Source organism: Grampus griseus, assembly GCF_964374135.1.
Source record: "Grampus griseus genome assembly, chromosome: Y".
Classification (NCBI taxonomy): Eukaryota; Metazoa; Chordata; class Mammalia; order Artiodactyla; family Delphinidae; genus Grampus; species Grampus griseus.
Window position 1 is genome coordinate 11,052,030 of NC_139016.1, and position 27,277 is coordinate 11,079,306.

Below are 27,277 nucleotides of genomic sequence, written 5' to 3' on the forward strand. Positions count from 1 at the left end.
GAATCACAGCGAGCCGTATTTTTGTGTGTATGTGTATTTTTGTATGTGTGTGTGTGTGTGTGATGGTACAGGTTGAACACTGAGTCACTGAGGTGTGCATGTGTGTATGTGGTGTTACAGACTCATCGTTAGGTCAAACTGAGACATATGTGTGTGTATGTGTGTGTGTGTGTACAGTTATTGGCTCTGCATTGAGTCATGGTGAACCATGTGTGTGTGGGGAGCTGGTATAGTCACAGCACTGAGTCACAGTTAAATGTGTAGGAGATGTGTGTGCATGTGTGTGTGTATTTGCTGGTGTATACTGTGCATTGAGTCACAGTTAGTAGTGCAGTGTGTGTGTGTCTGTGATGGTGTGGACTGTGTTTTTATCCACTTTGACATGAACGAGTGTGTGTGTGTATCTGTGTGTGTGTTAGTGTGTGCTAGCACTGAATGACCATTCAGACAGAGTGGGCTCTGTGTGTGTCTGTGTGTGTGCTGGTATAGACTCTGTATTGATTCACTGTGAGCTGTGTGTTTAAGTGTTTGCTCGTATAGGCAGTGCATTGCGTCTCAGTGAGGTGTTTCTGTGTGTGTGTGCTGGTACAGAAAGCTTTCTCAGTCACAGTCAGGTGTGTGTGTGTGTGCATGTGATTTTGTGTGCTGGTATGGGCTTTATTGTGCTGGTATGGGTTTTATTGAATCATGGGTGTGTGTGTGAGTGCGTGGTGATACAGACTTCATTGAGTCACAGCGAGCTGTGTGTGTGTGTCCTGGTATAGGCGATTGACTGACTACCAGTGAGCCATGTGTGAGTGCGTGTTGGTGTGTGTGTGTGTTCTTGTATAGGCTGTGCATTGATTCACAGTGAGCCAAGTGTGTATGCTGTCATAGGAGGTGCATTGAGTCACAGTGATGGTTGTGTTTGTGTGTGTGTGTTTGTGCTGCAGTAGGCTGTGAATTGAGTACCAGAAGGTGGTTCTTTGTGTGTGTATGTGCAGGTACAGGCTGCGGTTTGAGTCAGAGTGATGGGTGTCTCTGTGTGGTGTTATAGGCTGTGCATTGAATCACAGCGAGCCGTATCTGTGGGTGTATGTGTATTTGTGTATGCGTGTGTGTGTGTGATGTTACAGGCTGATCATTGAGTCTCTGAGGTGTGGATGTGTGTATGTGGTGCTACAGACAGTTTGTTAGGTCAAACTGAGCAATATGTGTGTGTATCTGTGTGTGTGTGTACAGTAATTGGCTGTGCACTGAGTCACAGTGAACCATGTGTGTGTGGGGAGCTGGTATAGTCACAGCACTGAGTCACAGTTAAATGTGTGGGAGGTGTGTGTGTGTGTGTGTATTTGCTGGTGTAGACTGTGCATTGAGTCACAGTGAGTAGTGCAGTGTGTGTGTGTCTGTGATGGTGTGGACTGTGGTTTTATCCACTTTGACCTGAACGAGTGTGTGTGTTTGTGTGTGTGTGTGTGTGTGTGCTGACACTGGATGACCATTGAGACAGAGTGGGCTGTGTGTGTGTGTGTGTCTGTGTGTGCACTGGTATAGACTCTGTATTGAGTCACTGTGAGCTTTGTGTGTATGTGTGTGCTCGTATAGGCTGTGCATTGAGTCACAGTGAGGTGTTTGTGTGTTGTGTGCTGGTACAGGAAGCGTTTTCAGTCACAGTCTCGTGTGTGTGTGTGTGCATGTGTGTTTGTGTGCTGGTATAGGCTTTATTGTGTTGGTATGGGGTTTATTGACTCATGGGTTTGTGTGTGAGTGTGTGGTGATACAGACTGCATTGAGTCACAGTGAGCTGTGTGTGTGTGTGCTGGTATAGGCGATTGTTTCAGTACCATTGAGCCAGGTGTGAGTGCGTGTTGGTGTGTTTGTGTGTACTGGTATAGACTGTGCATTGAGTCACAGTGAGGCCTGCATCTGTGCATGTCTGTGTGTGTGTGTGTGTGCAGTTATATATTGATTCACTGTGCCATGTGAGTGTGTGTACACGCTGGTATACGTTGTGCATTGAGTCAGAGTGAGAGGTGTGTGTGTCCGTGTGTTCTGGTATAGGCTGACAATTGAGGCACACTGAGGTGTGTGTGCACATGTGTGTGTGTGTGTGCTGGTACAGTCTACACATTGAGTCATATTGAGTTGTTTGTGTGTGTATGTGCAGGGAGAGGCACCACTTTGAGTCACAGTGAGGTGTATGTGTGTGATGTTATACGTTATGCACTGATTCATAGGGAGGTTTTTGTGTGTGTGTGTGTGCACTTTCTGGTATAGGATTTGCATTGAATCACACTGAGCTGTGTTTTTGAGTGTCAGTTTGTGTGCGTGTGTGGAGGTATGGGCTGTGGATTGACTCACAGTTTGCCGTATGTGCTTCTCTGTGTGTGTATGTCTGCTAGCATATCCGGTGCACTGAGTCACATGGAGCCGTGTGTGTGTGTGTGTGTGTGTGTCCTGGTATAGTGTGCATTGATTCACAGTCAGCCATGTGTTTGTGTGTGTGAGTGCACTGGTATAGGATGTGCAGTGAGTCAGAGTGATGTGTGTGTGTGTCTGCGTGTTCTGATATTGGCTGACCATTGTGTCAGATTGAGGTGTGTGTGTGTGTGTGCTGGTATAGGCTGCACTTTTTGTCACAGTGAGGTGTGTGTGTGTGTATGTGTAGGTACAGGTTGTGCATTGAGTCACAGTGTGGGGTGTGTGTGTGTGTGTGTGATGTTATATTCTGTGCACTAGGACACAGTGAGCCATGTGTGTGTGCTGGTATAATCTGAGCATTGAGTCACAGTGTGGTGTGGTGTGTGTGCCTTTGCTGGTATGGACTGTGCATTGAATCCAAGCCATGTGTTAGTGTTTGTGTATTTGGTGTTGTACAGTCTGCATGAGTCACAGTAAGATGTGTGTGTGTGCTGCTATTGGCTGAGAATTGAGTCACACCTAGGTGAGTGTATGTGTATGCTGATATGGGATTTGAATTGAATCACTGAGCAGTGTGTGTGTGTGTGTACTGCTATAGGCTGTGCACTGAGCCACATTAAGGTGTGTTTCTGTGTATGTGTGTGCGGGTATAGGCTATGCATTGACTCACATTGAACCATGTGTTTGTATGTGCTAGTATACACTGTTCATTGAGTCTCAGTGAGCCATGGTTGTGTGTGTCTGTTTACTTGTATGGGCTTGGCGTTGAGTCACAGTGAGGTGTGTGTGTGTGTGTGTGTGTGTCTGTGTGGTGGTATAAACTGCATTCAGTCACACGGCGGTGTGTGTGAGAGTGTGTGTGTGTGCAGGTACAGGCTGGTATTGAATCACAGTGAGCCATGTGCATGCGTGTGTGTGTGAGTGTGCTGGAATAGGCAGAGCATTGAGTCTCAGGTGTGTGTATGTGTGTGTGTATGCTGGTATGGTCTCTGCATTGATTCACTAAGGTGTGTTGTGTGTGTATGTACATAGAGCTGAAGACTGTACACTGATTCACAGTGAGCTGTGTGTGTATGTGTGTGTGTGTGATGGTATGGGCTTTGCATTGAGTCACTGAGGGGTGTGTCTGTGTGTGTACACCTGGAACTACAGACTGTGCACTGATTCACAATGAGCCATGTGTGAATGTGTGTATGTGATAGTATAGGGTGTGCATAGAGTCACAAAGAGCCGTGCATATGTGTCTTTGCATGGGTGTTGTGGTATAGGGTCTGCATTGTGTCACAGTGACTGTGCGTGTGTGTGTGTGTGTTTGTGATGGTATAGTACGTGCATTGAATCAGAGAGAGCCATGCATGTGTCTCTGTGTGTGTGTGCTGGCATAGGCATTACATTGAGTCACAGTGAGCCATGTGTTTGTATGCTGGTGTAGACTCTGCATTGAGTCACAGTAAGCCTTGTGTGTGTGCCAGTACAGGTTGTGCATTGAGTCAGTGAGTCATATATGTGTGTGTGTTTGTGTGTGTGTGTGCTGGTTTAGACAGTGCATTGAATCCAATGAGCAGTGTATGTTTGTGTGTGTGTGTGTGTGTGCTGTTAGGTAATGTGCATTGAGTCACAGTAGCTCTGTGTGTGTTTTTGAATACCTCTGGGCTGGCATAGGCTGAGAATTGAGTCACAGTGTGGTGTGTGTGTGAGTTTTCATGTGTGTGCAAGTATAGGGTGGGCATTGAAGCACAGTGAGCTGTGTGTGTTTGTGTGTGTGCTGATATAGGGTGCACATTCAGTTACAGTGAGCCGTGTGTGTATGTGAGTGTGATTGTAGAAGCTGCACACTGGTTAACAGTGAGGTGTGTATGAGTGTGTGTGTGTGCTATTACATACTGGGCATTCAGTCACAGTTTGCTGTGTGTGTGTGTGCATGCATGTGTGCTTTTATAGGTTGTGCCTTGATTCACATTGAACTGTGAGTGTGGGTGTGTGGGTGTCTGCTGGTATACATTTTGCATTGTTTCACAATGAGCTGTGTGTGTGTGTGTGTGTGTGTTCTGGTATAAGATGTACATTGAGATACAGTGATCCGTGCATGTGTGTGGCTGTGTCTGTGTGTGTGTGCTGCTAGAGGCTGGGCATTGTGTAACACTGAGCCATGTGTTTCTGTGTGTCACTCTATAGACTGTGCATTGAGTCTGTGTGTGTGCATGCATGTGTGCTGGTATAAGCTATGCATTGATTCACATTGAGTTTGTGTGTGGTTGTGCATGTTGTGTGGCTATATGTTTTGCATTGATTCACTGTGAGCTGTGTGTGTGTGATTGTGCATGTGTGTGAACATATAGGCTGGACATTGAGTCACAGTGAGGTGTGTGTGTGAGTTTGTGTTTATGTGCAGTGGTAAAAGCCACTCAATGAGAACCAGTGATGTTTGTGTCCGATAGTGTGTGTCTTTTCAGGTTTATGCTGGGCATTGAGTCACAGTGAGCCGTGTGTGTGTGTGCATGTGTGTGTTTGTGTGCTGGTATAGGCTGTGCATTGAGTCACAGTGAGGTGTGTATGTCTGTTCCGGTGTACACTGGGCATTGAGTCTCAGATTTGTATGTCTGTGTGTGTGTGCTGAGATAGGCTGTGCATTGAGTCACAGTGACATGTGTGTCAGTGTCTGTGTGAGTGTGTAATAGTATAGCTTGTGTGTTCAGACACAGTGAGGTTTGAGTGTGAGTGTGTGTGTGCTCTTAGAGACTGTGGATTGAGTATCAGTGAGCCATGTTTGTTTTTCTGTGTGTGCATGCATGTGTTCTGTTATAAGCTGTGCACTGAGTCACATTGCCGTATTTGTGTGTGTGTGTGTGTATGCCTGTTGATATAGGCTATGCATTGAGTCACAGTGCTCCGTTAGTGTCTGTGAGGGTTTGTTGGTATAGGCTGTGCACTGGGTCCCAGTGAGCCATCTGTGTGTGTGTGTCTGTGCAAATATGGACAGTGTATTGAGTCACAGTGAGTCATGTGTGTCTCTGGGTGTGTGTGTGTCCACATGTGCTGTGTTCGGTTGTGTGTTTTGTCACAGTAAGCCATGTGTGATTATGTGCTGGTACAGACTGTGAACTGAGTCATGGCCATGTGTGTGTGTGTGTGTGTGTATGCATGCAGACATAGGCTATGCATTGACTCCTAGTGAGCTGTTTATGTGTTTGTGATGGTATAGGCTGTCAATTGATTCACAGTGAGCTCTTTGCGTGTGCATGTGCTGATATAGTTTGAGCATTGAGTCACAGTTTGGCTGTGAGTTTGTTTTGCCGGTACAAGATGTACACCGAGTTACAGTGAGCCTTGGGTGTCTATGGCTTTGTGTGTATGTGTGTGCCTATATAGGTGGTGCAGTAAGTCACAGTGAGCTGTGAGTGTGGGTGTGATGCTAGTATAGACTGTGAACTGAGTCACAGAGAACTATGTGTGTGTGTGTGTGTGTGTGTGTGTTGTTAGCTTCAAGTTAATGTGCATTGAGTCACAGTGAGCTCTGTGTGTGTTTGTGAATACCTCTGGGCTGGTATAGGCTGAGCATTGAGTCACAGTGAGGTGTGTTGTGAGTGTGCGTGTGTGTGCAAGTATAGGCTGGGCATTGAATCACAGTGAGCTGTGTGTTTTCGTGTGTGTGCTGGTATAGGCTGCGCATTCAGTCACAGTGAGCCGTGTGTTTGTGTGAGTGCTCTTGTAGAAGCTGAACATTGAATCACAGTGAGTTGTGTGTGTGATTGTGTGTGTGGGTGCTGTTCCATTCTGTGCATTCTCTCACAGTTAGCCATGTGTGTGTGTGTGTGCATTTGTGTGTGATTTTATAAACTGTGCATTTATTCACATTGAACTGTGTGTGTGGGTGTGTGCTGGTGTATGCTTTGCATTTTTCACAGTCATCTGGGGGTATGTGTGTCTGTGTGTTGTGCTACAGGCTGAGCATTGTGTCACAGTGAAGTGTGTTTGTGGGAGTGTGCATGTGTCTGCATCTAAAGGCTGGTTATTAGTCACAGTGTGCCTTGTGTGTTTGTGTATGTTTCTGTACTTGTATAGGCTGTGCATTCATTCACAGTGAGGTGTGTTTGTGTGTCTGTCCTGGCGTGGGCTGGTTATTGGGTGACAGTGAGCCATGTGTGTGTGTGTGCTTGTAAAGTCTGTGAACTGAGTCATGGCCGTGTTTGTGTGTGTGAATGCTGGTATAGTTTATGCATTGACACATAGTGATACACGTGTGTGTTTCGTGATGGTATAAGCCATGCACTGAGTGTGAGTGAGCTGTTTTCATGTGTGCATGCTGGTATATTCTGAACTTTGAGTCACAGTGTGGTGTGTGGCCGTGTATGTGTGTGTGTGTGTGTTCCGGTATAAGATGTACATTGAGATACAGTGAGCCGTGCATATGTGTGGCTGTGTGTGTGGGTGTGTGTGTGTGCTGCTAGAGGCTGAGCATTGTGTAACACGGAGCCATGGGTGTGCTGTGTGTTGGTGGGCTTTCATTGATTCAATGGGTGTGTGTGTCTGTGTTTGTTGTGCTAAAGACTGTATTGAGTCACAGTGAGTCGTGTGTGTGTGTGCTGGTATAGACGATTGATTGAGTCACGGTCAGCCATGTGTGTGTGCATGTTGGTATGTGTGTGTGTTCTTCTATAGGTTGTGCATTGAGTCACAGTGAACCCTGTATCTGTGCAGGTGTGTATGTGTGGTGCTGGTATAGGCTGTGCATTGAGTCCCACTGAGGTGTGTGTGTATGCTTGTGTGTTTTGGTATACATTGTACATTGAGTCACAGTGCTGTGTGTTTGTGTGCACGCTGGTATAGTCTGTGCATTGAGTCACAGTGATGTGTGTGTGTCTGCGTGTTCTGGTATAGGCTGACCATTGTGTCACATTGAGGTGTGTGTGTGTGCAGGCATAGGCTGCACTTTTTGTCACAGTGAGGTGTGTGTGTGTGTATGTGTAGGTACAGGCTGTGCATTGAGTCACAGTGTGGGGTGTGTGTGTGATGTTATATGCTGTGCACTAGGACACAGTGAGCCATGTGTGTGTGCTGGTATAATCTGAGCATTGAGTCACAGTGTGGTGTGGTGTGTGTGCCTTTGCTGGTATGGACTGTGCATTGAATCCCAGCCCTGTGTTAGTGTTTGTGTATTTGGTGCTGTAGAGTCTGCATGAGTCACAGTAAGGTGTGTGTGTGTGCTGCTATAGGCTGAGAATTGAGTCACACCTAGGTGAGTGTATGTGTATGTGTATGCTGATAAGGGATTTGCATTGAATCAGTGAGCGGTGTGTGTGTGTGTACTGCTATAGGCTGTGCACTGAGCCACATTAAGGTGTGTTTCTGTGTATGTGTGTGCGGGTATAGGCTATGCATTGACTCACATTGAGCCATGTGTTTGTATGTGCTAGTATACACTGTTCATTGAGTCTCAGTGAGCCATGGTTGTGTGTGTCTGTTTACTTGTATGGGCTTGGCATTGAGTCACAGTGAGGTGTGTGTGTGTGTCTGTGTGTCTGTGTGGTGGTATAAGCTGCATTGAGTCACATGACGGTGTGTGTGAGAGTGTGTGTGTGTGCAGGTACAGGCTGGTATTGAATCACAGTGAGCTGTGTGTGTGTGTGTGTGTTGCAATAGGCAGAGCATTGAGTCTCAGGTGTGTGTATGTGTGTGTGTATGCTGGTATGGTCTCTGCATTGATTCACTAAGGTGTGTTGTGTGTGTATGTACATGGAGCTGAAGACCGTATACTGATTCACAGTGAGCTGTGTGTGTATGTGTGTGTGTGTGTGATGGTATGGGCTTTTCATTGAATCACTGAGGTGTGTGTCTGTGTGTGTATACCTGGAACTACAGACTGTGCACTGATTCACAATGAGCCATGTGTGAATGTGTGTATGTGATAGTATAGGGTGTGCATAGAGTCACAAAGAGCCGTGCATATGTGTCTTTGCATGGGTGTTGTGATATAGGCTGTGTACTGTGGCACAGTGACTGTGCGTGTGTGTGTGTGTTTGTGTTTGTGATGGTATAGTGCGTGCATTGAATAAGAGAGAGCCATGCATGTGTCTCTGTGTGTGTGTGCTGGCATAGGCATTACATTGAGTCACAGTGAGCCATGTGTTTGTATGCTGGTGTAGACTCTGCATTGAGTCACAGTAAGCCTTGTGTGTGTGCCAGTACAGGCTATGCATTGAGTCAGTGAGTCATATATGTGTGTGTGTGTGTGTGTGTGTGCTGGTATATGCAGTGCATTGAGTCCAAGAGAGCCGTGTATGTTTGTGTGTGTGTGTGTGTGCTGCTATATGTGGTTCCCTGAGTCACAGTCAGTTATGTGTGAGTGTGTGTTTGTGTGTTCTTGTATAGGCTGTGCATTGATCCACAGTGAGCCATGTGTGTATGCTGGTATAGGAGGTGCATTGAGTCACAGTGATGGTTGTGTTTGTGTGTGTGTGTGCTGCAGTAGGCTGTGAATTGAGTCACAGAAGGTGGGTCTTTGTGTGTGTATGTGCAGGTACAGGCTGCGGTTTGAGTCAGAGAGATGGGTGTCTCTGTGTGGTGTAATAGGCTGTGCATTGAATCACAGCGAGCCGTATTTTTGTGTGTATGTGTATTTTTGTATGTGTGTGTGTGTGTGTGATGGTACAGGTTGAACACTGAGTCACTGAGGTGTGCATGTGTGTATGTGGTGTTACAGACTCATCGTTAGGTCAAACTGAGACATATGTGTGTGTATGTGTGTGTGTGTGTACAGTTATTGGCTCTGCATTGAGTCATGGTGAACCATGTGTGTGTGGGGAGCTGGTATAGTCACAGCACTGAGTCACAGTTAAATGTGTAGGAGATGTGTGTGCATGTGTGTGTGTATTTGCTGGTGTATACTGTGCATTGAGTCACAGTTAGTAGTGCAGTGTGTGTGTGTCTGTGATGGTGTGGACTGTGTTTTTATCCACTTTGACATGAACGAGTGTGTGTGTGTATCTGTGTGTGTGTTAGTGTGTGCTAGCACTGAATGACCATTGAGACAGAGTGGGCTCTGTGTGTGTCTGTGTGTGTGCTGGTATAGACTCTGTATTGATTCACTGTGAGCTGTGTGTTTAAGTGTTTGCTCGTATAGGCAGTGCATTGCGTCTCAGTGAGGTGTTTCTGTGTGTGTGTGCTGGTACAGAAAGCTTTCTCAGTCACAGTCAGGTGTGTGTGTGTGTGCATGTGATTTTGTGTGCTGGTATGGGCTTTATTGTGCTGGTATGGGTTTTATTGAATCATGGGTGTGTGTGTGAGTGCGTGGTGATACAGACTTCATTGAGTCACAGCGAGCTGTGTGTGTGTGTCCTGGTATAGGCGATTGACTGACTACCAGTGAGCCATGTGTGAGTGCGTGTTGGTGTGTGTGTGTGTTCTTGTATAGGCTGTGCATTGATTCACAGTGAGCCAAGTGTGTATGCTGTCATAGGAGGTGCATTGAGTCACAGTGATGGTTGTGTTTGTGTGTGTGTGTTTGTGCTGCAGTAGGCTGTGAATTGAGTACCAGAAGGTGGTTCTTTGTGTGTGTATGTGCAGGTACAGGCTGCGGTTTGAGTCAGAGTGATGGGTGTCTCTGTGTGGTGTTATAGGCTGTGCATTGAATCACAGCGAGCCGTATCTGTGGGTGTATGTGTATTTGTGTATGCGTGTGTGTGTGTGATGTTACAGGCTGATCATTGAGTCTCTGAGGTGTGGATGTGTGTATGTGGTGCTACAGACAGTTTGTTAGGTCAAACTGAGCAATATGTGTGTGTATCTGTGTGTGTGTGTACAGTAATTGGCTGTGCACTGAGTCACAGTGAACCATGTGTGTGTGGGGAGCTGGTATAGTCACAGCACTGAGTCACAGTTAAATGTGTGGGAGGTGTGTGTGTGTGTGTGTATTTGCTGGTGTAGACTGTGCATTGAGTCACAGTGAGTAGTGCAGTGTGTGTGTGTCTGTGATGGTGTGGACTGTGGTTTTATCCACTTTGACCTGAACGAGTGTGTGTGTTTGTGTGTGTGTGTGTGTGTGCTGACACTGGATGACCATTGAGACAGAGTGGGCTGTGTGTGTGTGTGTCTGTGTGTGCACTGGTATAGACTCTGTATTGAGTCACTGTGAGCTTTGTGTGTATGTGTGTGCTCGTATAGGCTGTGCATTGAGTCACAGTGAGGTGTTTGTGTGTTGTGTGCTGGTACAGGAAGCGTTTTCAGTCACAGTCTCGTGTGTGCGTGTGTGCATGTGTGTTTGTGTGCTGGTATAGGCTTTATTGTGTTGGTATGGGGTTTATTGACTCATGGGTTTGTGTGTGAGTGTGTGGTGATACAGACTGCATTGAGTCACAGTGAGCTGTGTGTGTGTGTGCTGGTATATGCGATTGTTTCAGTACCATTGAGCCAGGTGTGAGTGCGTGTTGGTGTGTTTGTGTGTACTGGTATAGACTGTGCATTGAGTCACAGTGAGGCCTGCATCTGTGCATGTCTGTGTGTGTGTGTGTGTGCAGTTATATATTGATTCACTGTGCCATGTGAGTGTGTGTACACGCTGGTATACGTTGTGCATTGAGTCAGAGTGAGAGGTGTGTGTGTCCGTGTGTTCTGGTATAGGCTGACAATTGAGGCACACTGAGGTGTGTGTGCACATGTGTGTGTGTGTGTGCTGGTACAGTCTACACATTGAGTCATATTGAGTTGTTTGTGTGTGTATGTGCAGGGAGAGGCACCACTTTGAGTCACAGTGAGGTGTATGTGTGTGATGTTATACGTTATGCACTGATTCATAGGGAGGTTTGTGTGTGTGTGTGTGTGCACTTTCTGGTATAGGATTTGCATTGAATCACACTGAGCTGTGTTTTTGAGTGTCAGTTTGTGTGCGTGTGTGGAGGTATGGGCTGTGGATTGACTCACAGTTTGCCGTATGTGCTTCTCTGTGTGTGTATGTCTGCTAGCATATCCGGTGCACTGAGTCACATGGAGCCGTGTGTGTGTGTGTGTGTGTGTGTCCTGGTATAGTGTGCATTGATTCACAGTCAGCCATGTGTTTGTGTGTGTGAGTGCACTGGTATAGGATGTGCAGTGAGTCAGAGTGATGTGTGTGTGTGTCTGCGTGTTCTGATATTGGCTGACCATTGTGTCAGATTGAGGTGTGTGTGTGTGTGTGCTGGTATAGGCTGCACTTTTTGTCACAGTGAGGTGTGTGTGTGTGTATGTGTAGGTACAGGTTGTGCATTGAATCACAGTGTGGGGGGTGTGTGTGTGTGTGTGATGTTATATTCTGTGCACTAGGACACAGTGAGCCATGTGTGTGTGCTGGTATAATCTGAGCATTGAGTCACAGTGTGGTGTGGTGTGTGTGCCTTTGCTGGTATGGACTGTGCATTGAATCCAAGCCATGTGTTAGTGTTTGTGTATTTGGTGTTGTACAGTCTGCATGAGTCACAGTAAGATGTGTGTGTGTGCTGCTATTGGCTGAGAATTGAGTCACACCTAGGTGAGTGTATGTGTATGCTGATATGGGATTTGAATTGAATCACTGAGCAGTGTGTGTGTGTGTGTACTGCTATAGGCTGTGCACTGAGCCACATTAAGGTGTGTTTCTGTGTATGTGTGTGCGGGTATAGGCTATGCATTGACTCACATTGAACCATGTGTTTGTATGTGCTAGTATACACTGTTCATTGAGTCTCAGTGAGCCATGGTTGTGTGTGTCTGTTTACTTGTATGGGCTTGGCGTTGAGTGACAGTGAGGTGTGTGTGTCTGTGTGGTGGTATAAACTGCATTGAGTCACACGGCGGTGTGTGTGAGAGTGTGTGTGTGTGCAGGTACAGGCTGGTATTGAATCACAGTGAGCCATGTGCGTGCGTGTGTGTGTGAGTGTGCTGGAATAGGCAGAGCATTGAGTCTCAGGTGTGTGTATGTGTGTGTGTATGCTGGTATGGTCTCTGCATTGATTCACTAAGGTGTGTTGTGTGTGTATGTACATAGAGCTGAAGACTGTACACTGATTCACAGTGAGCTGTGTGTGTATGTGTGTGTGTGTGATGGTATGGGCTTTGCATTGAGTCACTGAGGGGTGTGTCTGTGTGTGTACACCTGGAACTACAGACTGTGCACTGATTCACAATGAGCCATGTGTGAATGTGTGTATGTGATAGTATAGGGTGTGCATAGAGTCACAAAGAGCCGTGCATATGTGTCTTTGCATGGGTGTTGTGGTATAGGGTCTGCATTGTGTCACAGTGACTGTGCGTGTGTGTGTGTGTGTTTGTGATGGTATAGTACGTGCATTGAATCAGAGAGAGCCATGCATGTGTCTCTGTGTGTGTGTGCTGGCATAGGCATTACATTGAGTCACAGTGAGCCATGTGTTTGTATGCTGGTGTAGACTCTGCATTGAGTCACAGTAAGCCTTGTGTGTGTGCCAGTACAGGTTGTGCATTGAGTCAGTGAGTCATATATGTGTGTGTGTTTGTGTGTGTGTGTGCTGGTTTAGACAGTGCATTGAATCCAATGAGCAGTGTATGTTTGTGTGTGTGTGTGTGTGTGCTGTTAGGTAATGTGCATTGAGTCACAGTAGCTCTGTGTGTGTTTTTGAATACCTCTGGGCTGGCATAGGCTGAGAATTGAGTCACAGTGTGGTGTGTGTGTGAGTGTTCATGTGTGTGCAAGTATAGGGTGGGCATTGAAGCACAGTGAGCTGTGTGTGTTTGTGTGTGTGCTGATATAGGGTGCACATTCAGTTACAGTGAGCCGTGTGTGTATGTGAGTGTGATTGTAGAAGCTGCACACTGGTTAACAGTGAGGTGTGTATGAGTGTGTGTGTGTGCTATTACATACTGGGCATTCAGTCACAGTTTGCTGTGTGTGTGTGTGCATGCATGTGTGCTTTTATAGGTTGTGCCTTGATTCACATTGAACTGTGAGTGTGGGTGTGTGGGTGTCTGCTGGTATACATTTTGCATTGTTTCACAATGAGCTGTGTGTGTGTGTGTGTTCTGGTATAAGATGTACATTGAGATACAGTGATCCGTGCATGTGTGTGGCTGTGTCTGTGTGTGTGTGCTGCTAGAGGCTGGGCATTGTGTAACACTGAGCCATGTGTTTCTGTGTGTCACTCTATAGACTGTGCATTGAGTCTGTGTGTGTGCATGCATGTGTGCTGGTATAAGCTATGCATTGATTCACATTGAGTTTGTGTGTGGTTGTGCATGTTGTGTGGCTATATGTTTTGCATTGATTCACTGTGAGCTGTGTGTGTGTGATTGTGCATGTGTGTGAACATATAGGCTGGACATTGAGTCACAGTGAGGTGTGTGTGTGAGTTTGTGTTTATGTGCAGTGGTAAAAGCCACTCAATGAGAACCAGTGATGTTTGTGTCTGATAGTGTGTGTCTTTTCAGGTTTATGCTGGGCATTGAGTCACAGTGAGCCGTGTGTGTGTGTGCATGTGTGTGTTTGTGTGCTGGTATAGGCTGTGCATTGAGTCACAGTGAGGTGTGTATGTCTGTTCCGGTGTACACTGGGCATTGAGTCTCAGCTTTGTATGTCTGTGTGTGTGTGCTGAGATAGGCTGTGCATTGAGTCACAGTGACATGTGTGTCAGTGTCTGTGTGAGTGTGTAATAGTATAGCTTGTGTGTTCAGACACAGTGAGGTTTGAGTGTGAGTGTGTGTGTGCTCTTAGAGACTGTGGATTGAGTATCAGTGAGCCATGTTTGTTTTTCTGTGTGTGCATGCATGTGTTCTGTTATAAGCTGTGCACTGAGTCACATTGCCGTATTTGTGTGTGTGTGTGTGTATGCCTGTTGATATAGGCTATGCATTGAGTCACAGTGCTCCGTTAGTGTCTGTGAGGGTTTGTTGGTATAGGCTGTGCACAGGGTCCCAGTGAGCCATCTGTGTGTGTGTGTCTGTGCAAATATGGACAGTGCATTGAGTCACAGTGAGTCATGTGTGTCTCTGGGTGTGTGTGTGTCCACATGTGCTGTGTTCGGTTGCGTGTTTTGTCACAGTAAGCCATGTGTGATTATGTGCTGGTACAGACTGTGAACTGAGTCATGGCCATGTGTGTGTGTGTGTGTGTGTGTATGCATGCAGACATAGGCTATGCATTGACTCCTAGTGAGCTGTTTATGTGTTTGTGATGGTATAGGCTGTCAATTGATTCACAGTGAGCTCTTTGCGTGTGCATGTGCTGATATAGTTTGAGCATTGAGTCACAGTTTGGCTGTGAGTTTGTTTTGCCGGTACAAGATGTACACCGAGTTACAGTGAGCCTTGGGTGTCTATGGCTTTGTGTGTATGTGTGTGCCTATATAGGTGGTGCAGTAAGTCACAGTGAGCTGTGAGTGTGGGTGTGATGCTAGTATAGACTGTGAACTGAGTCACAGAGAACTATGTGTGTGTGTGTGTGTGTGTGTGTGTGTTGTTTGCTTCAAGTTAATGTGCATTGAGTCACAGTGAGCTCTGTGTGTGTTTGTGAATACCTCTGGGCTGGTATAGGCTGAACATTGAGTCACAGTGAGGTGTGTTGTGAGTGTGCGTGTGTGTGCAAGTATAGGCTGGGCATTGAATCACAGTGAGCTGTGTGTTTTCGTGTGTGTGCTGGTATAGGCTGCGCATTCAGTCACAGTGAGCCGTGTGTTTGTGTGAGTGCTCTTGTAGAAGCTGAACATTGAATCACAGTGAGTTGTGTGTGTGATTGTGTGTGTGGGTGCTGTTCCATTCTGTGCATTCTCTCACAGTTAGCCATGTGTGTGTGTGTGTGCATTTGTGTGTGATTTTATAAACTGTGCATTTATTCACATTGAACTGTGTGTGTGGGTGTGTGCTGGTGTATGCTTTGCATTTTTCACAGTCATCTGGGGGTATGTGTGTCTGTGTGTTGTGCTACAGGCTGAGCATTGTGTCACAGTGAAGTGTGTTTGTGGGAGTGTGCATGTGTCTGCATCTAAAGGCTGGTTATTAGTCACAGTGTGCCTTGTGTGTTTGTGTATGTTTCTGTACTGGTATAGGCTGTGCATTCATTCACAGAGAGGTGTGTTTGTGTGTCTGTCCTGGCGTGGGCTGGTTATTGGGTGACAGTGAGCCATGTGTGTGTGTGTGCTTGTAAAGTCTGTGAACTGAGTCATGGCCGTGTTTGTGTGTGTGAATGCTGGTATAGTTTATGCATTGACACATAGTGATACACGTGTGTGTTTCGTGATGGTATAAGCCATGCACTGAGTGTGAGTGAGCTGTTTTCATGTGTGCATGCTGGTATATTCTGAACTTTGAGTCACAGTGTGGTGTGTGGCCGTGTATGTGTGTGTGTGTGTGTTCCGGTATAAGATGTACATTGAGATACAGTGAGCCGTGCATATGTGTGGCTGTGTGTGTGGGTGTGTGTGTGTGCTGCTAGAGGCTGAGCATTGTGTAACACGGAGCCATGGGTGTGCTGTGTGTTGGTGGGCTTTCATTGATTCAATGGGTGTGTGTGTCTGTGTTTGTTGTGCTAAAGACTGTATTGAGTCACAGTGAGTCGTGTGTGTGTGTGCTGGTATAGACGATTGATTGAGTCACGGTCAGCCATGTGTGTGTGCATGTTGGTATGTGTGTGTGTTCTTCTATAGGTTGTGCATTGAGTCACAGTGAACCCTGTATCTGTGCAGGTGTGTATGTGTGGTGCTGGTATAGGCTGTGCATTGAGTCCCACTGAGGTGTGTGTGTATGCTTGTGTGTTTTGGTATACATTGTACATTGAGTCACAGTGCTGTGTGTTTGTGTGCACGCTGGTATAGTCTGTGCATTGAGTCACAGTGATGTGTGTGTGTCTGCGTGTTCTGGTATAGGCTGACCATTGTGTCACATTGAGGTGTGTGTGTGTGCAGGCATAGGCTGCACTTTTTGTCACAGTGAGGTGTGTGTGTGTGTATGTGTAGGTACAGGCTGTGCATTGAGTCACAGTGTGGGGTGTGTGTGTGATGTTATATGCTGTGCACTAGGACACAGTGAGCCATGTGTGTGTGCTGGTATAATCTGAGCATTGAGTCACAGTGTGGTGTGGTGTGTGTGCCTTTGCTGGTATGGACTGTGCATTGAATCCCAGCCCTGTGTTAGTGTTTGTGTATTTGGTGCTGTAGAGTCTGCATGAGTCACAGTAAGGTGTGTGTGTGTGCTGCTATAGGCTGAGAATTGAGTCACACCTAGGTGAGTGTATGTGTATGTGTATGCTGATAAGGGATTTGCATTGAATCAGTGAGCGGTGTGTGTGTGTGTACTGCTATAGGCTGTGCACTGAGCCACATTAAGGTGTGTTTCTGTGTATGTGTGTGCGGGTATAGGCTATGCATTGACTCACATTGAGCCATGTGTTTGTATGTGCTAGTATACACTGTTCATTGAGTCTCAGTGAGCCATGGTTGTGTGTGTCTGTTTACTTGTATGGGCTTGGCATTGAGTCACAGTGAGGTGTGTGTGTGTGTCTGTGTGTCTGTGTGGTGGTATAAGCTGCATTGAGTCACATGACGGTGTGTGTGAGAGTGTGTGTGTGTGCAGGTACAGGCTGGTATTGAATCACAGTGAGCTGTGTGTGTGTGTGTGTGTTGCAATAGGCAGAGCATTGAGTCTCAGGTGTGTGTATGTGTGTGTGTATGCTGGTATGGTCTCTGCATTGATTCACTAAGGTGTGTTGTGTGTGTATGTACATGGAGCTGAAGACCGTATACTGATTCACAGTGAGCTGTGTGTGTATGTGTGTGTGTGTGTGATGGTATGGGCTTTTCATTGAATCACTGAGGTGTGTGTCTGTGTGTGTATACCTGGAACTACAGACTGTGCACTGATTCACAATGAGCCATGTGTGAATGTGTGTATGTGATAGTATAGGGTGTGCATAGAGTCACAAAGAGCCGTGCATATGTGTCTTTGCATGGGTGTTGTGATATAGGCTGTGTACTGTGGCACAGTGACTGTGCGTGTGTGTGTGTGTTTGTGTTTGTGATGGTATAGTGCGTGCATTGAATAAGAGAGAGCCATGCATGTGTCTCTGTGTGTCTGTGCTGGCATAGGCATTACATTGAGTCACAGTGAGCCATGTGTTTGTATGCTGGTGTAGACTCTGCATTGAGTCACAGTAAGCCTTGTGTGTGTGCCAGTACAGGCTATGCATTGAGTCAGTGAGTCATATATGTGTGTGTGTGTGTGTGTGTGTGTGTTGGTATATGCAGTGCATTGAGTCCAAGAGAGCCGTGTATGTTTGTGTGTGTGTGTGTGTGCTGCTATAGGTGGTTCCCTGAGTCACAGTCAGTTATGTGTGAGTGTGTGTTTGTGTGTTCTTGTATAGGCTGTGCATTGATCCACAGTGAGCCATGTGTGTATGCTGGTATAGGAGGTGCATTGAGTCACAGTGATGGTTGTGTTTGTGTGTGTGTGTGCTGCAGTAGGCTGTGAATTGAGTCACAGAAGGTGGGTCTTTGTGTGTGTATGTGCAGGTACAGGCTGCAGTTTGAGTCAGAGAGATGGGTGTCTCTGTGTGGTGTAATAGGCTGTGCATTGAATCACAGCGAGCCGTATTTTTGTGTGTATGTGTATTTTTGTATGTGTGTGTGTGTGTGATGGTACAGGTTGAACACTGAGTCACTGAGGTGTGCATGTGTGTATGTGGTGTTACAGACTCATCGTTAGGTCAAACTGAGACATATGTGTGTGTATGTGTGTGTGTGTGTACAGTTATTGGCTCTGCATTGAGTCATGGTGAACCATGTGTGTGTGGGGAGCTGGTATAGTCACAGCACTGAGTCACAGTTAAATGTGTAGGAGATGTGTGTGCATGTGTGTGTGTATTTGCTGGTGTATACTGTGCATTGAGTCACAGTTAGTAGTGCAGTGTGTGTGTGTCTGTGATGGTGTGGACTGTGTTTTTATCCACTTTGACATGAACGAGTGTGTGTGTGTGTATCTGTGTGTGTGTGTGTGTGTGCTAGCACTGAATGACCATTGAGACAGAGTGGGCTCTGTGTGTGTCTGTGTGTGTGTGCTGGTATAGACTCTGTATTGATTCACTGTGAGCTGTGTGTTTAAGTGTTTGCTCGTATAGGCAGTGCATTGCGTCTCAGTGAGGTGTTTCTGTGTGTGTGTGCTGGTACAGAAAGCTTTCTCAGTCATAGTCAGGTGTGTGTGTGTGTGCATGTGATTTTGTGTGCTGGTATGGGCTTTATTGTGCTGGTATGGGTTTTATTGAATCATGGGTGTGTGTGTGAGTGCGTGGTGATACAGACTTCATTGAGTCACAGTGAGCTGTGTGTGTGTGTCCTGGTATAGGCGATTGACTGACTACCAGTGAGCCATGTGTGAGTGCGTGTTGGTGTGTGTGTGTGTTCTTGTATAGGCTGTGCATTGATTCACAGTGAGCCAAGTGTGTATGCTGTCATAGGAGGTGCATTGAGTCACAGTGATGGTTGTGTTTGTGTGTGTGTGTTTGTGCTGCAGTAGGCTGTGAATTGAGTACCAGAAGGTGGTTCTTTGTGTGTGTATGTGCAGGTACAGGCTGCGGTTTGAGTCAGAGTGATGGGTGTCTCTGTGTGGTGTTATAGGCTGTGCATTGAATCACAGCGAGCCGTATCTGTGGGTGTATGTGTATTTGTGTATGCGTGTGTGTGTGTGATGTTACAGGCTGATCATTGAGTCTCTGAGGTGTGGATGTGTGTATGTGGTGCTACAGACAGTTTGTTAGGTCAAACTGAGCAATATGTGTGTGTATCTGTGTGTGTGTGTACAGTAATTGGCTGTGCACTGAGTCACAGTGAACCATGTGTGTGTGGGGAGCTGGTATAGTCACAGCACTGAGTCACAGTTAAATGTGTGGGAGGTGTGTGTGTGTGTGTGTATTTGCTGGTGTAGACTGTGCATTGAGTCACAGTGAGTAGTGCAGTGTGTGTGTGTCTGTGATGGTGTGGACTGTGGTTTTATCCACTTTGACCTGAACGAGTGTGTGTGTTTGTGTGTGTGTGTGTGTGCTGACACTGGATGACCATTGAGACAGAGTGGGCTGTGTGTGTGTGTGTGTCTGTGTGTGCACTGGTATAGACTCTGTATTGAGTCACTGTGAGCTTTGTGTGTATGTGTGTGCTCGTATAGGCTGTGCATTGAGTCACAGTGAGGTGTTTGTGTGTTGTGTGCTGGTACAGGAAGCGTTTTCAGTCACAGTCTCGTGTGTGTGTGTGTGCATGTGTGTTTGTGTGCTGGTATAGGCTTTATTGTGTTGGTATGGGGTTTATTGACTCATGGGTTTGTGTGTGAGTGTGTGGTGATACAGACTGCATTGAGTCACAGTGAGCTGTGTGTGTGTGTGCTGGTATAGGCGATTGTTTCAGTACCATTGAGCCAGGTGTGAGTGCGTGTTGGTGTGTTTGTGTGTACTGGTATAGACTGTGCATTGAGTCACAGTGAGGCCTGCATCTGTGCATGTCTGTGTGTGTGTGTGTGTGTGTGCAGTTATATATTGATTCACTGTGCCATGTGAGTGTGTGTACACGCTGGTATATATTGTGCATTGAGTCAGAGTGAGAGGTGTGTGTGTCCGTGTGTTCTGGTATAGGCTGACAATTGAGGCACACTGAGGTGTGTGTGCACATGTGTGTGTGTGTGTGCTGGTACAGTCTACACATTGAGTCATATTGAGTTGTTTGTGTGTGTATGTGCAGGGAGAGGCACCACTTTGAGTCACAGTGAGGTGTATGTGTGTGATGTTATACGTTATGCACTGATTCATAGGGAGGTTTGTGTGTGTGTGTGTGTGTGCACTTTCTGGTATAGGATTTGCATTGAATCACACTGAGCTGTGTTTTTGAGTGTCAGTTTGTGTGCGTGTGTGGAGGTATGGGCTGTGGATTGACTCACAGTTTGCCGTATGTGCTTCTCTGTGTGTGTATGTCTGCTAGCATATCCGGTGCACTGAGTCACATGGAGCCGTGTGTGTGTGTGTGTGTGTGTGTCCTGGTATAGTGTGCATTGATTCACAGTCAGCCATGTGTTTGTGTGTGTGAGTGCACTGGTATAGGATGTGCAGTGAGTCAGAGTGATGTGTGTGTGTGTCTGCGTGTTCTGATATTGGCTGACCATTGTGTCAGATTGAGGTGTGTGTGTGTGCTGGTATAGGCTGCACTTTTTGTCACAGTGAGGGGTGTGTGTGTGTATGTGTAGGTACAGGTTGTGCATTGAGTCACAGTGTGGGGTGTGAGTGTGTGTGTGTGATGTTATATTCTGTGCACTAGGACACAGTGAGCCTTGTGTGTGTGCTGGTATAATCTGAGCATTGAGTCACAGTGTGGTGTGGTGTGTGTGCCTTTGCTGGTATGGACTGTGCATTGAATCCAAGCCATGTGTTAGTATTTGTGTATTTGGTTTTGTACAGTCTGCATGAGTCACAATAAGATGTGTGTGTGTGCTGCTATTGGCTGAGAATTGAGTCACACCTAGGTGAGTGTATGTGTATGCTGATATGGGATTTGAATTGAATCACTGAGCAGTGTGTGTGTGTGTGTACTGCTATAGGCTGTGCACTGAGCCACATTAAGGTGCGTTTCTGTGTATGTGTGTGCGGGTATAGGCTATGCATTGACTCACATTGAACCATGTGTTTGTATGTGCTAGTATACACTGTTCATTGAGTCTCAGTGAGCCATGGTTGTGTGTGTCTGTTTACTTGTATGGGCTTGGCGTTGAGTCACAGTGAGGTGTGTGTGTGTGTGTGTCTGTGTGGTGGTATAAACTGCATTGAGTCACACGGCGGTGTGTGTGAGAGTGTGTGTGTGTGCAGGTACAGGCTGGTATTGAATCACAGTGAGCCATGTGCGTGCGTGTGTGTGTGAGTGTGCTGGAATAGGCAGAGCATTGAGTCTCAGGTGTGTGTATGTGTGTGTGTATGCTGGTATGGTCTCTGCATTGATTCACTAAGGTGTGTTGTGTGTGTATGTACATAGAGCTGAAGACTGTACACTGATTCACAGTGAGTTGTGTGTGTATGTGTGTGTGTGTGTGATGGTATGGGCTTGGCATTGAGTCACTGAGGGGTGTGTCTGTGTGTGTACACCTGGAACTACAGACTGTGCACTGATTCACAATGAGCCATGTGTGAATGTGTGTATGTGATAGTATAGGGTGTGCATAGAGTCACAAAGAGCCGTGCATATGTGTCTTTGCATGGGTGTTGTTGTATAGGGTCTGCATTGTGTCACAGTGACTGTGCGTGTGTGTGTGTGTGTGTTTGTGATGGTATAGTACGTGCATTGAATCAGAGAGAGCCATGCATGTGTCTCTGTGTGTGTGTGCTGGCATAGGCATTACATTGAGTCACAGTGAGCCATGTGTTTGTATGCTGGTGTAGACTCTGCATTGAGTCACAGTAAGCCTTGTGTGTGTGCCAGTACAGGTTGTGCATTGAGTCAGTGAGTCATATATGTGTGTGTGTTTGTGTGTGTGTGTGCTGGTTTAGACAGTGCATTGAATCCAATGAGCAGTGTATGTTTGTGTGTGTGTGTGTGTGCTGTTAGGTAATGTGCATTGAGTCACAGTAGCTCTGTGTGTGTTTTTGAATACCTCTGGGCTGGCATAGGCTGAGAATTGAGTCACAGTGTGGTGTGTGTGTGAGTGTTCATGTGTGTGCAAGTATAGGGTGGGCATTGAAGCACAGTGAGCTGTGTGTGTTTGTGTGTGTGCTGATATAGGGTGCACATTCAGTTACAGTGAGCCGTGTGTGTATGTGAGTGTGCTTGTAGAAGCTGCACACTGGTTAACAGTGAGGTGTGTATGAGTGTGTGTGAGTGCTGTTACATACTGGGCATTCAGTCACAGTTTGTTGTGTGTGTGTGTGCATACATGTGTGCTTTTATAGGTTGTGCCTTGATTCACATTGAACTGTGAGTGTGGGTGTGTGGGTGTCTGCTGGTATACATTTTGCATTGTTTCACAATGAGCTGTGTGTGTGTGTGTGTGTGTGTTCTGGTATAAGATGTACATTGAGATACAGTGATCCGGGCATGTGTGTGGCTGTGTCTGTGTGTGTGTGCTGCTAGAGGCTGGGCATTGTGTAACACTGAGCCATGTGTTTCTGTGTGTCACTCTATAGACTGTGCATTGAGTCTGTGTGTGTGCATGCATGTGTGCTGGTATAGGCTATGCATTGATTCACATTGAGTTTGTGTGTGGTTGTGCATGTTGTGTGGCTATATGTTTTGCATTGATTCACTGTGAGCTGTGTGTGTGTGATTGTGCATGTGTGTGAACATATAGGCTGGACATTGAGTCACAGTGAGGTGTGTGTGTGAGTTTGTGTTTATGTGCAGTGGTAAAAGCCACTCAATGAGAAACAGTGATGTTTGTGTCTGATAGTGTGTGTCTTTTCAGGTTTATGCTGGGCATTGAGTCACAGTTAGCCGTGTGTGTGTGTGCATGTGTGTGTTTGTGTGCTGGTATAGGCTGTGCATTGAGTCACAGTGAGGTGTGTATGTCTGTTCCGGTGTACACTGGGCATTGAGTCTCAGATTTGTATGTCTGTGTGTGTGTGCTGAGATAGACTGTGCATTGAGTCACAGTGACATGTGTGTCAGTGTCTGTGTGAGTGTGTAATAGTATAGCTTGTGTGTTCAGACACAGTGAGGTATGAGTGTGAGTGTGTGTGTGCTCTTAGAGACTGTGGATTGAGTATCAGTGAGCCATGTTTGTTTTTGTGTGTGTGCATGCATGTGTTCTGTTATAAGCTGTGCACTGAGTCACATTGCCGTATTTGTGTGTGTGTGTGTGTATGCCTGTTGATATAGGCTATGCATTGAGTCACAGTGCTCCGTTAGTGTCTGTGAGGGTTTGTTGGTATAGGCTGTGCACAGGGTCCCAGTGAGCCATCTGTGTGTGTGTGTCTGTGCAAATATGGACAGTGCATTGAGTCACAGTGAGTCATGTGTGTCTCTGGGTGTGTGTGTGTCCACATGTGCTGTGTTCGGTTGCGTGTTTTGTCACAGTAAGCCATGTGTGATTATGTGCTGGTACAGACTGTGAACTGAGTCACGGCCATGTGTGTGTGTGTGTGTGTGTGTGTATGCATGCAGACATAGGCTATGCATTGACTCCTAGTGAGCTGTTTATGTGTTTGTGATGGTATAGGCGGTCAATTGATTCACAGTGAGCTGTTTGCGTGTGCATGTGCTGATATAGTTTGAGCATTGAGTCACAGTTTGGCTGTGAGTTTGTGTTGCCGGTACAAGACGTACACCGAGTTACAGTGAGCCGTGGGTGTCTATGGCTTTGTGTGTATGTGTGTGCCTATATAGGTGGTGCAGTAAGTCACAGTGAGCTGTGAGTGTGGGTGTGATGCTAGTATAGACTGTGAACTGAGTCACAGAGAACCATGTATATGTGTGTGTGTGTGTGTTGTTTGCTTCAAGTTAATGTGCATTGAGTCACAGTGAGCTCTGTGTGTGTTTGTGAATACCTCTGGGCTGGTATAGGCTGAGCATTGAGTCACAGTGAGGTGTGTTGTGAGTGTGCGTGTGTGTGCAAGTATAGGCTGGGCATTGAATCACAGTGAGCTGTGTGTTTTCGTGTGTGTGCTGGTATAGGCTGCGCATTCAGTCACAGTGAGCCGTGTGTATGTGTGAGTGCTCTTGTAGAAGGTGAACATTGAATCACAGTGAGTTGTGTGTGTGATTGTGTGTGTGGGTGCTGTTCCATTCTGTGCATTCTCTCACAGTTAGCCATGTGTGTGTGTGTGTGCATTTGTGTGTGATTTTATAAGCTGTGCATTTATTCACATTGAACTGTGTGTGTGGGTGTGTGCTGGTGTATGCTTTGCATTTTTCACAGTCATCTGGGGGTATGTGTGTCTGTGTGTTGTGCTACAGGCTGAGCATTGTGTCACAGTGAAGTGTGTTTGTGGGAGTGTGCATGTGTCTGCATCTAAAGGCTGGTTATTAGTCACAGTGTGCCTTGTGTGTTTGTGTATGTTTCTGTACTGGTATAGGCTGTGCATTCATTCACAGAGAGGTGTGTTTGTGTGTCTGTCCTGGCGTGGGCTGGTTATTGGGTGACAGTGAGCCATGTGTGTGTGTGTGCTTGTAAAGTCTGTGAACTGGGTCATGGCCGTGTTTGTGTGTGTGAATGCTGGTATAGTTTATGCATTGACACATAGTGATACATGTGTGTGTTTCGTGATGGTATAAGCCATGCACTGAGCGTGAGTGAGCTGTTTTCATGTGTGCATGCTGGTATATTCTGAACTTTGAGTCACAGTGTGGTGTGTGGCCGTGTATGTGTGTGTGTGTGTGTGTGTTCCGGTATAAGATGTACATTGAGATACAGTGAGCCGTGCATATGTGTGGCTGTGTGTGTGGGTGTGTGTGTGTGCTGCTAGAGGCTGAGCATTGTGTAACACGGAGCCATGGGTGTGTTGTGTGTTGGTGGGCTTTCATTGATTCAATGGGTGTGTGTGTCTGTGTTTGTTGTGCTAAAGACTGCATTGAGTCACAGTGAGTCGTGTGTGTGTGTGCTGGTATAGACGATTGATTGAGTCACGGTCAGCCATGTGTGTGTGCATGTTGGTATGTGTGTGTGTTCTTCTATAGGTTGTGCATTGAGTCACAGTGAACCCTGTATCTGTGCAGGTGTGTATGTGTGGTGCTGGTATAGGCTGTGCATTGAGTCACACTGAGGTGTGTGTGTATGCTTGTGTGTTTTGGTATACATTGTACATTGAGTCACAGTGCTGTGTGTTTGTGTGCACGCTGGTATAGTCTGTGCATTGAGTCACAGTGATGTGTGTGTGTCTGCGTGCTCTGGTATAGGCTGACCATTGTGTCACATTGAGGTGTGTGTGTGTGCTGGCATAGGCTGCACTTTTTGTCACAGTGAGGTGTGTGTGTGTGTATGTGTAGGTACAGGCTGTGCATTGAGTCACAGTGTGGGGTGTGTGTGTGATGTTATATGCTGTGCACTAGGACACAGTGAGCCATGTGTGTGTGCTGGTATAATCTGAGCATTGAGTCACAGTGTGGTGTGGTGTGTGTGCCTTTGCTGGTATGGACTGTGCATTGAATCCCAGCCCTGTGTTAGTGTTTGTGTATTTGGTGCTGTAGAGTCTGCATGAGTCACAGTAAGGTGTGTGTGTGTGCTGCTATAGGCTGAGAATTGAGTCACACCTAGGTGAGTGTATGTGTATGTGTATGCTGATAAGGGATTTGCATTGAATCAGTGAGCAGTGTGTGTGTGTGTACTGCTATAGGCTGTGCACTGAGCCACATTAAGGTGTGTTTCTGTGTATGTGTGTGCGGGTATAGGCTATGCATTGACTCACATTGAGCCATGTGTTTGTATGTGCTAGTATACACTGTTCATTGAGTCTCAGTGAGCCATGGTTGTGTGTGTCTGTTTACTTGTATGGGCTTGGCATTGAGTCACAGTGAGGTGTGTGTGTGTGTCTGTGTGTCTGTGTGGTGGTATAAGCTGCATTGAGTCACACGGCGGTGTGTGTGAGAGTGTGTGTGTGTGCAGGTACAGGCTGGTATTGAATCACAGTGAGCTGTGTGTGTGTGTGTGTGCTGCAATAGGCAGAGCATTGAGTCTCAGGTGTGTGTATGTGTGTGTGTATGCTGGTATGGTCTCTGCATTGATTCACTAAGGTGTGTTGTGTGTGTATGTACATGGAGCTGAAGACCGTATACTGATTCACAGTGAGCTGTGTGTGTATGTGTGTGTGTGTGTGATGGTATGGGCTTTTCATTGAATCACTGAGGTGTGTGTCTGTGTGTGTATACCTGGAACTACAGACTGTGCACTGATTCACAATGAGCCATGTGTGAATGTGTGTATGTGATAGTATAGGGTGTGCATAGAGTCACAAAGAGCCGTGCATATGTGTCTTTGCATGGGTGTTGTGATATAGGCTGTGTACTGTGGCACAGTGACTGTGCGTGTGTGTGTGTGTTTGTGTTTGTGATGGTATAGTGCGTGCATTGAATAAGAGAGAGCCATGCATGTGTCTCTGTGTGTGTGTGCTGGCATAGGCATTACATTGAGTCACAGTGAGCCATGTGTTTGTATGCTGGTGTAGACTCTGCATTGAGTCACAGTAAGCCTTGTGTGTGTGCCAGTACAGGCTATGCATTGAGTCAGTGAGTCATATGTGTGTGTGTGTGTGTGTGTGTGCTGGTATATGCAGTGCATTGAGTCCAAGAGAGCCGTGTATGTTTGTGTGTGTGTGTGTGTGTGTGCTGCTATAGGTGGTTCCCTGAGTCACAGTCAGTTATGTGTGAGTGTGTGTTTGTGTGTTCTTGTATAGGCTGTGCATTGATCCACAGTGAGCCATGTGTGTATGCTGGTATAGGAGGTGCATTGAGTCACAGTGATGGTTGTGTTTGTGTGTGTGTGTGCTGCAGTAGGCTGTGAATTGAGTCACAGAAGGTGGGTCTTTGTGTGTGTATGTGCAGGTACAGGCTGCGGTTTGAGTCAGAGAGATGGGTGTCTCTGTGTGGTGTAATAGGCTGTGCATTGAATCACAGCGAGCCGTATTTTTGTGTGTATGTGTATTTTTGTATGTGTGTGTGTGTGTGTGATGGTACAGGTTGAACACTGAGTCACTGAGGTGTGCATGTGTGTATGTGGTGTTACAGACTCATCGTTAGGTCAAACTGAGACATATGTGTGTGTATGTGTGTGTGTGTGTACAGTTATTGGCTCTGCATTGAGTCATGGTGAACCATGTGTGTGTGGGGAGCTGGTATAGTCACAGCACTGAGTCACAGTTAAATGTGTAGGAGATGTGTGTGCATGTGTGTGTGTATTTGCTGGTGTATACTGTGCATTGAGTCACAGTTAGTAGTGCAGTGTGTGTGTGTCTGTGATG